This window comes from Tiliqua scincoides, chromosome 2 (assembly GCF_035046505.1).
Source record: "Tiliqua scincoides isolate rTilSci1 chromosome 2, rTilSci1.hap2, whole genome shotgun sequence".
NCBI lineage: Eukaryota > Metazoa > Chordata > Lepidosauria > Squamata > Scincidae > Tiliqua > Tiliqua scincoides.
In genome coordinates, this window is record NC_089822.1 from 59,693,558 (window position 1) to 59,706,079 (window position 12,522).

Consider the following 12,522-nt stretch of genomic DNA (forward strand, 5'->3'; position numbering starts at 1 on the left):
TTTAAACATATTAAATTAAAATAGATGCAAATGAAAATTTGAAATATAAATATTGCGGAAATTAAGTGGTATTAAGATATAATATTTTATTAATTAGATTAAATTAAAGTGGATGAAAAGGGAATTTGGAATATAAGTATCGTGAAAATTTAAGTGGTAAATATATGAAATAAATTAGATGGAACTGTAATTTTGGAATATAAGTATTGTGGATAAGCGAAGTATAATATTATTGTAATTGGAAATATTTGTTTTTAGATGTGATATTAGAAATTAAGAATCAGATAAGAGATTGTATTTTAGAGGTTAGTTTAGTAGTAAGAAGAATCTATAAGTAAAAATTTGAAGCCTTTTTTGATTGGATAGTTATGGAAAATGATGTATAACATGTTATATGAGATATTGAAGGAGGTAATACCATTGTAATCAGAGACTTCTTTTTTAGATGTCATATTAGAAATTAAGAATTAGATAAGATTTTATCTTAGAGACTAGTTTAGTGGTAAGAAGAGTGTATAAGTAAAAGTCTGAACTGGTTTTTTTTTTTATGATGGGATAGATAAGGTTAGAGGAAAAATATGGAATGTTAAAGTATTAACCAGTAGGGTTAAAGAATATGATAATTTTTGTATTGATTATTAATTTCGTTTGGATTAATGTTTGTTGTAATCAATGGCCATCACCCTCGTGTGTAACCTATGTAGTCCTAGCCCTAAGTCTATCCAATTTTCCTTACCTGTATCTGTAATAAATAAATAAAGCATAAAAAATATATATATATAACTTTTTACTGGAGCAGTAAATTCCCGTTTTCAACCCAATAATATCCACATGGTTTAATCTTCCCCACTTACCTGCTGCTTTCCCCTACAATTCAGAACCTCTGAAACAATCTGGTTTAGGGTAAATTTAGACACTGGGGACCAAATCCTATCCAATTTTCCAGTGCCAGTGCTGCTGTGCCAATGGGGCGTGTGCTGCATCCTGTGGTGGGGAGGCAATCACATTTGTTTCCTTACCTTGGGACTGCATTGCAGCTACACTGGTGCTGGAAAGTTGGATAGGATTGGGCCCTGAGCAATCTTACCTTGACATACACAAACTGGCCACTGATAAAAACACTTAAGTCCTTTGAGGACACTGGAGCCCAAAGACATGTTAGCATAGAGAATTTACAGCCAGGGGCGTGGTTGAAGAGGAGTGGGGATGGGGCTTGGCGCTTGTTTTACAGCAGGAACAATGATATAATCAGCAGAGTCAGTCAGGAACAGCCTTTGAACTGTTTTCAAAGGACTTTAGTTGAGAAGCATCAGGCTCATCACAGGCAAATTGAGAAATTTGCCCAGGGGCATGTGTTAATATGGAAAGCATGGCTATCATCTTTCTGGAGGGCTGCCTGAGAGTCTTTATGTAGCTTGTGTTACTTAAGGCTATAGTTTCTACATAAATTTACCTGGGAGGCATCAACCAGATGCTTTTGTTGGGCCACAAGCAGGAAATAATAACAATAACAATAACAATAACAATAACAATAATACAGGTATTTCTATACCGCCTTTCTTGGTCCTCAGATTTCTCCTTAGACTTTATTCAAGGCGGTTTACATAGGCAGGCAATTTAAATCCCCGTAGGGATTTTTACAATTTGAAAGAAGGTTTCTATCTTTCAAGAAACCACAACATTCAGATGTTTCTTTCTTGATCTGGTCGCACATTCTGGCCTCCATCCTCCCACACTCAGAGCAGATGGAATAGCTCGGCTCAGCTTGTCAGCTGCTTCAAGGTCGCACGGTGCAGGTGGCCTCGAACTAGCGACCTTCAGATGTTATCTTCAGGCAAATGGAGGCTCAACCCTCTAGACCAGACCTCCTGCCCATGAAGGCATATACCAAAGGTGGCCAAGTTTTTCATATGTAAGAGCCACATACGAAAAACATCTGGTTTGAGAAAATTTAAGAAGCATTTACATTCTTAAATATATTTACTCACCATAAATGTTAAATTTAGTTTTAATCCAGTGGACTCTCAGTTTATACCTGGTAAATAATTATAAAGTTTGTATTAATTGTGATGCAAAAAGGAACTCAGACAATATTTCCGAGCATGTGGTTCAGAGCCACAGTTTGGCCACCCCTGGCATTTCACTGCCATTGTCCCCCAGCAACTGGTATTCAGAGGCATGCTGCAATTGAGTCTGGAGGTAGCAGGCAGCCATCACAACTAGTAGCCATTGAAAGATTTGGCCTCCATGACTTTGCCTAATCTTCTTATAAACCAATCTAAGCTAGTGGTCATCACCTCATCTTGTGACAGTGAATTTGGTAGATTAATTAGGAAAACAGCATCAATCTGAGCCTGTCCACTGCCCCATGTGGGCCCCTGTTAGTTCTGATCTTATTGGCCGTGTTCCCTTGGTGCAGTGCAATAGGGCTGGGGAGTAGTTCCCACCTTTTTACCCCAAAAGGTAAAAGGTACTCTACTTTTGCCACTTCAGCATTTCCTTGTGGCAGGACTTGTTTGATTGGATTGCTAACTCTGACAGAAGCTATTTTCATTTTTGCCAACAAGATGAAATGTTGGAAATTCCCAGAAGCCATACTGGAAGGATTGCTTTCAGTAGTTAGCTGGGGACTGTTGCAAATTCTTGGACAGTCCATGAGCATCCTGGATGGTTGGCAGCCTGACTTCTTGAACCCACATCTCCTGTGGCACTCTTACCCTGGTGCTGTGAGTTTACCATTTTTTCATAGTAAATGGCTGCAGCCTTAAATCTTGTAGTAGCTGAAGCACGTTCTCGGTACAGTGTGAGAGCAGGGGCGGGAGCAAGGAAACACTTGCCTAAGGCAGCCACACAGTTTATTGGAAACCATAAAGTATTTTTGTTCCAAGTCAGCAAGGAACTGTATTCTATCATGAAAATAATTTCCTGCCCCACCCATTGCCTGTCCATCGTTTTACAGCCAGACAATATGCAGTTAAAACCTTTATTGCCTGCAGTGTCAGCCACATCTTGGCTAAGTCAACCAGAGTTTTGTGTGTCAACACATGAGCAGGTTTTGAAATGTGCAGCTTCTGTGAGGCCTCCCAGGAGTCTCCACATCTCAAACTGTTTTCTCTGCCAGCACATTAAAAGGGCATTCAGGTAATATCAGTGGAAAGCACTCTCTTCGTTATCCTGTAAGTATGAAACCGGTTCCAGACCAGTGTTTTTACAGTAGATAAATCCACAGCTAGAGGCACAAGGGAGGTTCACTCCGCTACATGAACCACTTCAGAGACCAAGGCCTACCTCATATGAGGTAATAACAAAATTCCTCTCCCTCTCACCTGGGCAGGGTAATCACATGAAATAGCCCCCCACCATATGAAAAATGCAGTTCCCACGGAATAAAACTGTATTCCTTTCCCACTGGGTTCCTGAAAAGTTATTACTGTAAAGGTGTGTGCACACATGTCTTTAAGGCTGCAATCCTAACCTCACTTTCCTGGGAGTAAGTCCCATTGAACACAATAGGACTTACTTCCAAGCAGACCTGCTAGGGATTGTGCCCTATGTCTATATGGGACATGCAGAGAGGGAATAAATCACATCCACTAGTGGTGCCTCCATGCCCACCAATTCACCATTAGTGTGAAAAGCTTTCACATGAACACTGAATATGCAGACTTTGGAGGGCAAGAACAGCTAATGGCTAGGTGCCTACTTGACCAAAATAACCCTGTTCTCCTTCCCAGATGAGCAAATCTAAGGCCATTTTAGAAACACTGCTGGGCTCTGCCCTGATGCTAGACAGACACACAGACACCCAATTTTTCAAGGGTTTGCTATCTTATGACAATAGGAGGCTGAGTGCTTTTCAAAGCCCTCTGGTGGGGAGGCTCTGCCTCTCCAGCAGTGACACTTTCCAAGGGGCTCAAAAGGGGAGGCCCTGCCTCACCTGCCCTGGCAGGCACTCTTCAAAGGACTCCAGTGAGGAGGCTCTGCCTCGCCTGCCTGCCTCCCCCGTCCCTGTCCCTGTCCGACTGTGCCTCGCCTCCCATGGTGGCAGTGCTCTTTGGAGGGCTCTGGGAGGCGGCTCTGCCTCACCTGCCTCGCCCCCCCCCCCCGCTGGGCAAGAGGGAGGGAGGGAGGCGGAGGTCTGTGTCAGCCACGGACGGAGGCAGGCACCCGCCAGGGAAAAGGAAAACCAGCAGCTAAGTCCGGACTCGACTACTGCTGCGGCGCGCGGAGACGCCGGGAGCGCGCCTTAAGAGGGCGCCCGGAGCAGCTCCTCCCTCGTGCAGTAAGCGCCCTCTGGAGAGCGAACCCCTGGCGGCGGGGCGGCGCCACAGGAAGCGGTCCAGACCCGGCGAGCGGCCCCGCCCTTGCGAATCGGGGGGGGGGCCTCGCATGGTCGCATCGATCTTCACTCGCCCCTCGGGGGGGGGGAGCAGATCGGACCACTGGCGACCGGGCACCTGGAGGGCCTCGCAATGGTCGCAACTGCTCGCGCCTCTCGAGAGGGAGGGGAGCGGCCGCACTGCGGGCCCCGGGTTTTTGCTGCGCGGGGCGGGGCTCGTGACGTCACGAGGGGCGGGGCCGGAGGGAGGGAACCTGCGTGCCTGTCAACCTGGGCCGCTTCTCCGCTTCGAAAGCCCGCCCACCTCCCCGCCTGGGAGAGGAGGGGGCGCGAGGCGGCTGTCGAAGCTGCGGGTGAGTGGACCTCCCGGTGGGGGGTTGTGTCCGCTGAACACACGGACCCTTCCCCAGGTGGGTCTCCCACACTCGCTGAGTGACCCTCCGTCTGCCCAGTCCCACTGCCCAGTCTGCCAGCAGCTCCACGTCCTGTGGCAGGGAGTTCCACAGGCCCCCTTCAGGGCTCGTCCCTGGGATGGGCTTTCCCTTCATCAGTCTGTCCAGTCCCTCTTGAAAGGGTTCTGGGCCAGGCGCCCTCCCCACATCCTGTGGCAAGGAGTTCCACGGGCCCCTGTCCCTCCATCAGTCCTCAGAGCTGTCCCAATTTCAGGGAAATCCCCACCTGTCTTTCTTGCAGAAAGGTCATGCCTGGTCTTGGTGGGCCAAGAAGTTCTCTGCCTAGGAGCAAGAATGCCTGTCCCCATTGTGGGTGTTCCCTTTGTCCTCTTAGGCCCGTGTGGTGTGGGATGTCTCCCTTGGAGCCAGACCCAGAGCCTCTCCCTTGGTTGGGCCCATCTCAGGTAGGAACAATATATGTTGGCACCATGTGGGACTAGACACCTGGAAGTGGCAAATTCCCAAAGGGATTCCTTTATGCTCCTGTTGGCAGAAATGGGGAAACTTCACGCATGCCAGAAGCTCTGCCTCTCTGTTGGTGCATGCATGTTGTTCTGCGCTGAGAACCTGATGTGTGTTATGTACATTTCCTACCAACCATTCAGGTTCTGTTTTGCAAGTATTTGGCCTAGTGGCCAAATCAGAAAGCCAAGTCTGGTTGCAGAGACTTCACTTCCCTGCATAGCAATCTCTCTCCCTTTTTTAAACATCCCCCTGATCTTCTTGCTCTTTCCATGACTGTCCTGCTCGGTCCTTGCCTATATGCTCCAGGGGATTTTTTGAAAGGCCAGTGTGTTTGTGATTGGTATAAACCAGGGGTATCAAACTTATTTCATTTAGTGGGCTGAATAGCATTCATGATGGCAACCTTAAGTGACAACGTTAAGCAGGAAGTGACATCATGCAGCAGATAATGGGCAGAAATAAGCACTTTGTTCTCACACAGAAACTTAGTAGCTGCAAATGACAGAAGAGCAAATGTGCAAATCTTGTTCATAATTTCAGGATATGAGAGAGCTCGGAGAGTCAGATTATAATGGGGGCTGGAAAAATTGCTTCTGGGGGCTGCATCTGGCCCATGGGCCTTATGTTAGACACCCCTGGTATAAACCATGGAGAGACCAAAATGAATGCATCTTTTAACGTGGGCTTTCCTAATGCTGAACTTCTTTGTTTTTAAAGCAAACAATACATCTCTCCTTCTCTTGCACTCTCACAGAACTCTCCCAGTCACTCTTGAACTTCAATGTTGAATTTTCTTTTAGATGCTAAAGAGAATCCCTATGGTGAAGTTGACAACAAAAGTCCCTTTCCTCTGCAACCCAAAAACAAGTGCAGTTATGCCCAGAATGTGACCCTGTGGATTAAACCAAATGGTCTCCAGGTGAACAGTCTCTTTCATTTGAAAGCCTTGGCAAAACCTGCCTTTTCCTGCATGTGTAATTCTGTTAGTTGGGATTCCTGTGAGATGGTGCTTTGAAACTGCTTCCTAGGAGTTTATCACATGATAAGGTGGGTATTAGCTGGAAGTCAGAGCCTCTGTGGTGGCCAGTGCTCAAAGAAGTGCAATAGGATCAGCCTCAACAACTTAAGTAAGAACTGGATTATTAGGAGGAAGAGATGCCTCCCAGAGCAACTCTATGTGACAGTGAGTCACAAGATCTTTACATTTATTTACATCTTTGATGTAAATAACCTTAACGGTCTGGCTCAAAAGCAAGATAGAAATCTAATCAATGACATATTTTAATAGGTGGTGTGGGAGATTCAAGGGGAAAGAGAACCTCCTGTTCACAAGCATGTGAAACTCTGGCCTTTGATGGGCTATGTGGCATTCAGAGTTTAGTATAATCCCATGTTTATGGAACAGATGGTGGGGCCCAGTGGAATTAGGATCCCAACTCACCCAGTGGCTGTTCTTGGGCACTAGGTGCAGGCGTTCGTGCTCCAACTGAAAGAAGGGTATAAAGATTGCCTGGAGGCAGCTGCAGGCACTAAGGTGGTGGCTGACCTCAAGTGTTTCCATCCGCTTCTTGATATCTTCTTGTACAACTCAAGGTCTGGGCTGAAATACCCCAGTAAGAGACAATGATATGTTTTGCCACAGGAGATTTGAGGAGTAACTTGTCCCAGGATGCCCAGAACTTGTCTCTTCTGCTGTGAGATTTTTCTTTTTCTCTTTCTACAGACAGATGTACAGAAGATCCTTCTGCAGACCTTCTGCAAGGTGAGGGACACACAGGCCTTGTGATGGCTTATCTCCCATTACTGATCATACCAGGCAGTGCGTGGTTACAGGGGAGCAGTCCATGGATCCTAAGTACACTTTCCATTCAGGGGGGCAACGGCCTGGCCGATGTCCTGTGGGACCTGAAGGAGCCTTCAGTGACCCAAAACCAGTTGATCTACTCAGTGGTAAATCTTTGAAAGCCACTAGAGTGGCTAGCGATCTAGAGTGTTTAAGGAAACAATACATTACTGATTGGGGGGGGGGGTCATAACTTGAGTTGCTGAGAATTTCTATCACCTCCCTGTCCTATTGAGATTGTCCCCTCCAGGCTTGGAGGGGGTGTAAGCATATCACTATCAGGACTCAGCCAGCTTTGCAAATCTAAAAACAAGTAAAAATTCACCTTACAGCTGAAGCCTTCTTTTGGGGGAGAGGCTTCTTTCTGGAGCATTTGTTGAGCTCCACTTTCATTAGATCCGGACCATGCAGCTAGCTTAGCACTCCCCTGTGCCCAACTTTACCAGGAACCAAGGCACATTTGCCTACTCGGGAGTAAACACGACCGTGTGGCTTCCTTTCGCTTTCCAAAGGGCTCAATACATTCCTCAGCTTGGAGGGAGGGACTTCCTTCTTGGGTGTTTTGGGGGGGGGGCTACTTTCATTGGACAGGAACCATTCTGGTTTCGTTGGATTCCTTTCAGCCTGCCCTTTCTGATGGACTAAGGCAAGTCTGCTTACTTGTGCGTAAACGCACAATATGGCTCAGTTTCACTTTCCATCCAGCTCCATGCATTTTTGGGTTTCCAGTTTTTTGGCCATAACTTTTGATGGAAAGGAGATATTTCACTCTGGTTCACCTCTGCAGCTCACCCATGCTGCTCTGCAACTAAAAATGGCAAGCACTAGGACCGCTGACTGTGCCTCTTATGACCACAACATCACACTGCTGCAGATGGACTTTTTCAGCAGTGGGACTGAACGGATGTGATCACAAGGTTGCTGGGGAAAGGCTGCCTGAACAATTGGGGGGGGGGAGCAGAGGAAACAAGTTGGTACAGCTGTACAAAATGGGCTTTCAGCTCAATAGGGCAAGTAAACTGGCAGGAATAAGAGAGAGCACCTTCAGCCTAAATTAATTTAAAGCTGTTATATTGGCAAATCTTTCATTTGCAGCAAATCAAAACAGTCTGAAACCACCTGTGCCAGGAGCATTCACATCCCCTATGGAAGAAGGCCAAATACTGCTGGAGCTGAAGACATCAGTCACCCCTTGTCAAGAAGCATCAGCACCTACAGTCCACTGGAAATGGGAATCCATAATCCTGGCCACTTTGTTCCCACTGGGAGCTTGCCTGCCAGTTTGCAGGGGACAGCTGTGAGTGATTAGCTCTCCTTTCCTCTTTTCTTAACATTGGTTTTCTTCACAAATGAAAGACCAGCAAAGCAAAATTGGTGCATTTCATCTTGCTGAGAGCAAAGCAAAAGAGACTCCCCTGGTTAAACATAAGGTCATCTTGGAAATGTTCTCCCACACACTGCTGACAGCCAGGGTCCACTGGGGCTAGAGTGGCATTTGCCCAGTTCAGAGCCCTTAACTGTTCCTTATTTCGGTCCTCTTGTTGTTTGGAAGGAGCTTGAAAGTTTATTAGAAAATGAAGGAGATCATGAAATCACAGTGACAGAGTTTTTGGACCATCATCCTGTTGTGTTCTGGAATCTAGTGTGGTATTTCCAACCCCTGGACTTGCCCAGTAACTTGCCAGGATTGATTCTGTCCTCAGAGCACTGCAATAAGCACTTAAAGGTATGAAAAACAGACTGTTGCAGACTATACAGCCCCTAGTTTGTTTTGGGTGTGCAACCCATGTTGTTATGAATTGAAGCACACTCTAATTGAGCCTCATGGCTCCTTTTCTTGCCTGCTATTATAGTGTCCCACTTTGTAAAATTTAGTCAGAGCTTCTAGTTTGCTTTAGAGCTGCATGGAACAAATGCTGGAAATATTCTTGGTTCTTAAGTTCTTCTCATTAGCCTCTTCTAAACGAGTGAGAGCAGCATTCTAAACTGGAGCCACAAAATGCAGGACTGGGCAACCTTCACCATTCTCTTTGCTGAAATGCTTCAGGAATGCAAAAACAAGGCAGATGTAGTTCAAACTAGAACTCAGTTCATTCAGTCAGGAGGACAGAGAGCCCCTCCCCCCCGTTGCATCAAGCAACTTTGCTGCATTTCCTATTCCTGTTTTTGAGACTTGTGTTTGTGTACTTTCCACTCAGATTCCTCAGAACTGTATCTTAGAGGACAGCAAGCATGTTCTCATTCAGATGTTGTGGGACAGCATGAAGCTGCACAAAGAACCAGGGCAACCTCTCTATATTTTATGAAATGCCCAGAGTAAGGGCCCAATCTTATCCAACTTTCCAGCTCCAGTGCAACCGCAATGCAGGGGGGCCTCTGTGACTATCCCCCCACCACAGAATGCAGTGCATGCTCCATTGGTATAGCTGCACCGGCCCTGGAAAACTGGATAGGATTGGACCCTAAGTTGCTCAGCCCTGAATCTCAAAGTTGTTTTGATTTTGTGCTCAAGTACTGCCTGAGCACAAATTTATTTTCCAGCCTATTTTTGTTGAGGCTATAAATTCTTATCTTATTTAACATTTTTGAGATGAATATTTGTGCTGGGTGTTTGCAGAATTTATAAGGTGACGTGTAGATCACATCTCCATAAAATTCTGTGTCAGTCTCAAGGCTCACTTCAAAGACTAACTTTTAGTACCAGTTTGTTTGCAGTGATGCTCTTAACCAAAACTCCTCTTTTATGGGTGCCTATTTGCATTTTTGTATTATTTTATCTTGATTCTGTGTGACATCTGTCTGTTTATGACATCTGATTTTTTTAAACTGGTTTTTAAAAAAGTTTGCTTTTACCCTTTTAGCTGTTTGTTTATTTATTTATTTGCTGCTTTTGTGCTGTAATAGTTCCACCTTAAATACCTCTTTTGTTTTCCTTTCTTAGCTGAAAAGTACCCAGTGGTCTGCATACTGCAGAAAGATGACAGTTCGTTTAACCAGGAGCTCTTGAGAAGCATGGTATTAAGGGTATTAAGATGAATGATGTATATGGACCAATGAGTCAAATTCTAGAGAGATTGAACAAATGCCCACAGATTAAACGGCAGAGGTAAGGCTGGAAACAGCCAGAGGGAATCTGTCATCTCATGGTGTGATGTGAGGAAAGTACTGTTTACCCCCATGTAGAGCTTTGAACCTTTTGCTGTTTTGCCTAGATAGAAAGTTTGACACTTTGCCTCGGTGCCAGGTCCTCAGTGTTGACTAGGTGATTGGCTAAAGACCTGACTGAAATAAATCTTGCATACATTCCATATCCTGCTTTTATATGGAGCTTTCAGGGGGTTCGCATTCAAGCGACTAGTCAGATCTGCACCCACAGAGCTTCTGCAGTGCTGCTCAGGTGCTTCCAGACCATCAGTGGACTCTGGGAGTTTTGCCATCATCATTCAAGCACTCACAATGTTTGTAGGATGTTAAGATCCTACTTGGCAACTTGGCAATCAGCTTTACAAAATATTTATTAAGAATCACTTTTTTAGGGCCCAATCCTATCCAGCTTTCCAGTGCTGAGGCAGCCATGCCAATGGGGTGTACCCTGCATCCTGCTGTGAGGGGGCAGTCATAGAGGCCTCCTCAAAATGAGTGTTACCTTGGAGCTGTATTGCAGCTGCATTGGCGCTGGAACATCGGATAGGATTGGGACCTTATTGGAGGAGAATTTCAAGATTTTCTGAAGTGTGTTGTCCTTTGTTAATGCAGGCACAGAATTAATGTGGGAGGATTAAAAAAAGCAACAGAATTTTAAAATAATAATTCCAATAATTCTCTCTTTCTAGGAGTCTTTATAGGGAAGTATTTTTTTCTCTTGTTGCTCTTGGAAGAAACAGCCTTGATATAGGTAAGCCATCAATGGTGTTCTGCTATGCCTATGGGAGTTGTTTCATGAGTTGTTGAGTTGACTTGTAATTTGCAGCCTGCTCTACAATCCTGTTAAGATGCAGTACAGTTTTTTTCACTTTGGTGTTTAGTGACTTCTGTACTCTAAAATCAGGCTTGTAAATTGCTACTTGGCTATGGTGAGTTAGAATACCCTTCAATCAAATTGGTACAGAAGTTCTTACAGAATAGGTAGCAGTGGACTGTTTTTCCCTTCCCACTGTCTTTTTCTCCTCCATGTATAATCTCCCTATTACATTTATGCAAGAGTAAAATCCACAGTAAGAATCCACCAAAGATGAACCTCCTATTTCAGAATATCCACTCTGGGTACAGTCCACTGGAAAACTCACTTGTACAAGCTTAATTGAAATGAATGGGAGGTGCGTCAAGAATACAACTGATTCATTATGAAAGCCACAGCTAAACTGGACTATGCCTTGTGACTGTTGCATCAATGCATTTTGTTTATTCCTCCCTTCTGTTCCTGCAGACATTTTTGATAGAGAATACAAAATGGCTTATGACCATCTTACGGAAAACCAGGTCAAAATTATCCACCGCTGTGATAAGCCTCCAAGTACCGGAGTGATGGAATGTCGAAAGACTTTTGGGGAACCATATCTTTAAAAAGGAAGGATTCCCAGTAACAAGATGCTGTTCATATGTAAAGAAAAAGACTTCACCAAGACTCTCACCATCTTCAAGTTCTAATATTTTTATTTTTGCATCAGAATTTCCTAGGAGACGGGGAAAGCGATACTGGAATGAATAATGGGCAGCGAGCCAAAGCCGGTTCTCTATTCCTTGATAGTGTGTGCAGACTGCATAGGGGAGCAACCCAAACAGTCCATTGAAGAAAGAAAGCTTAGATAGAAATGGAGCAAAATTATGCACTAGAGTCTGCATGAATGAAATAAGCTTTGCAAACTGTTTACATAGGATGTGAGAAATGTTACAGAGCACAGACCAGAGTTGTATAATAACAGATTTTAAATTATTTAAAGTAAGTTCATTTTTTTTATCTTTTTAAATTACTATAATGAATTCAGTGATCCTGTTGTCAGCAATACCTTGGTTCTCCTTCAGAATATTGCTGTTTATAGCAACTGATCATCTTTATCAGAGAAAAAAAAATCCTTTTTTTAAGTAATATGGACATTTTAGTACTGTCCTAGAGTGTGAGTTGTCTATATTCACTTACCACCCACAAAAGCATATTCACATTTCAAATTTCAACTAGGTATAGCAAACTTGTATGAAATTTTCATCATAAACATGCATAAGTCACTGTAGAAATTGTAGGCTGCAATTTCTCTCATTCTCTGTCACCCACTGCTGGGTCTTGTCAATGATTTGCTGGCACCTTTGGCTGTTCAGAGCCACTGTGGTATTTATAGATAGAAAAACCAGAATCCAAAGAGCTAAATTTAAAAATAAAAAGAATGGGGAGGATGGCAAAAGATCTGTTATAGGTAAAGGTATTTGTT

The 12,522-nt window shown here is 44.5% G+C and overlaps 1 long non-coding RNA gene across 3 annotated transcripts; it reads left to right on the top strand.

The window, feature by feature from the left end:
• Window positions 1–4,609: 4,609 nt before the first annotated feature.
• On the top strand, window positions 4,610–12,322 carry LOC136641617 (uncharacterized). Of its 3 annotated transcripts, none has more exons than XR_010793892.1 (7): window positions 4,610–4,692; window positions 6,057–6,175; window positions 6,980–7,018; window positions 8,195–8,396; window positions 10,041–10,205; window positions 10,933–10,994; window positions 11,526–12,322. It is a non-coding gene; the product is annotated as an uncharacterized lncRNA (long non-coding RNA). The 3 variants fall into 3 exon arrangements; XR_010793890.1 differs by having other exon boundaries at window positions 4,660–4,749; XR_010793891.1 differs by lacking the exon at window positions 4,610–4,692 and adding an exon at window positions 5,068–5,195.
• The last annotated feature ends 200 nt before the right edge of the window (window positions 12,323–12,522 follow it).